Raw genomic sequence first — 2,389 nt, forward strand, 5'->3', positions numbered from 1 at the left:
TGGCCTAGTAATCCTACACAGCAGCGATGGACTGAAGTTGATTTTCAACCACCCCGTTGAGACATGGCTGCCACTCTGCACTTCGCCACAGCCTTGTAATAAATACGGATGCCCTTCAACAGCTTCCCCAAGCCTGCCCTTCCCATCCACCATGTCAGACCTTGTGCCTACCTGACACCCCTGTCTGTACCCTCAGTCAGTGAGAGTCTTGGGGCCAAGACTGTACCTCACTTGTGTTTGCGTCCTCAGCCCTGAGCACAGTGCTCGGAATATAGTATGTGCTCAATACATGTTGCTGAGTACGTGACAGCGATTGGACTTCTGTACTAGAAGCTTCCACAGAGTTAAAAACTTAATCAACTCTGAAATGATGAGAATATCAATCCATCTAAATATTCGTGAAATCCAAGCAAATGTTAAAGAGAGGATGTAGACAAGGCGGGAGAGAAAGAGCAGAGAGGCTGGGGAAGTCAAAGAGCATGCGCGGTTACAAGTTCTGAAGCCTACGGAATGTTTGCCCATACCAAGCTGAGCTTCCAAGGTTTTGCAAAAGGCAAAACATTTAAGAACGCTTTTTATCCCTGATATTTGGTATCACCTAACATGAGACTCTTGCTCCAAGCCAAGTACGGTAAGGTTCATCCAAATCTCAGGAAGAGAGAATAAAATTTGATGTGTGTGAGCTCAGAACTTTAATGTTAATCGCAAAGGCTATATCGTTTTCCCAAAGCTGCTGTATTTCATCTGCCCGTCCTTCCTTCTCCCCCACCCTCTTCCTTGCTCCATTACATTTTATTCTCTTCTTGGGGGTGGGTGGCCGAGGGAGAGGTAATTCATGCCACATCTCCAGACCCTGTGCAGAACGTCTCCCCTCAAGGTGAGTGACAGTAAGTCACACTCTTTGTTTAAGGGATGAGGGTGGAATCAACAGTCAGCAAAAGAATTGCACACAGAGATCAACAGAATCCTGATCAAAATGGATAAAGTACAAAGAGATCACGTAGATGGAGTATTTATTTACTTCCTCATGTAGTTAAGAACAGGTTTTAAACATACAAGATTCTGGACTTGAAATGGGAAGTTTGCGAGTGACGATTTTTCATTCACAATTTTATTTCTTTACAAAAATAAAGAAGTGATAGAGTTGCACTGCTTTCTTTTAATAACAGAGAAATTAATATATCAGGAATTTTAATTATATTTTACTTTTATGATATACTTGATTTAATTAAACACTATTGCCACTTAAAGCATTTTATTTTTTTTCAATTACAATTGATATTTAATATTATTTTATATTAGTTTCAGCTGTACAGTATAGCGTTTAGACATTTATATAATTTACGAAGTGATCCCCCCAATTAGTCTAGTACCCACCTGGCACTATGCATGGTTATTACAATGTTATTGACTGTATCCCTATGCCGTACTTTACATCCTTGTGACTGTTTTGTAACTACCAATTTGTACTTCTCCATCCCTGCACCTTTTCACCCAGACCCCAACCCTCTCATCTGGCGGCCATCAGTTTCATCTCTGTATCTTTGAATCTGTTTCTGTTTTGTTTGTTCTTTACATTCTACATGTAAGTGAACACATATGATATTTGTCTTTCTCTGTCTGACTTATTTCACTTGGCAGAATACCCTCTAGGTCCATCGTGTTTTCGCAAGTGATAAGATACCTTTTTTATGGCTGATTAATATTCCATTGTGTGTATGTCCCACCTCTTCTTTATTCAGCCATCTATTGATGGGCACCCATACCTTGGCTATTGTAAATAACACTGTGATGAACATAGGGGTGCATACATCTTTTCAAATTGGTGTTTTGGAGTCCTTTGGGTAAATACTCAGAAGTAGAATTGCAGGGTCATAAGGTAGTTCTGTTTTCCGTAGTGGCTGCACCAATTCGCAGTCCTCCCAGCCATGCACGAGGGTCCCTTCTCTCCACATCCTCTCAGCACTTGTTTTTTGATTCGTCTATAATGGCCATTCTGACAGGTGTGAGGCGATATCTCATTGTGGTTTTAATTTGCGTTTCTCTGATGCTTAAGCGACATTTCCTATGTCTATTGGCCATCTGTATGTCCTCTTTGGAGGAATGTCTATTCAGGTCCTCTGCCCATTTTTTAATTGGATTTTTGTTTTGGGGGGTTTAAGTCGTATGAGCTCTTTATAAATTTTGGATATTCACCTGTTAATGGATGTAACATTGGTGAATATCTTCTCCCACTTAGTGGGTTGTCTTTTCATTTTGTCGATGTTTCCTTTGCTGTGCAAAAAACCTTTAGTCTGATGTAGTCCCATTTATTTTTTCTTTTGTTTCCCTTACCTGAGGAGCTATATCAGAAAAAAATATTACTAAGAGCAATGTCAGTTTACTGCCT

This window comes from Pteropus vampyrus, unplaced genomic scaffold (assembly GCF_000151845.1).
Source record: "Pteropus vampyrus isolate Shadow unplaced genomic scaffold, Pvam_2.0 Scaffold34, whole genome shotgun sequence".
NCBI lineage: Eukaryota > Metazoa > Chordata > Mammalia > Chiroptera > Pteropodidae > Pteropus > Pteropus vampyrus.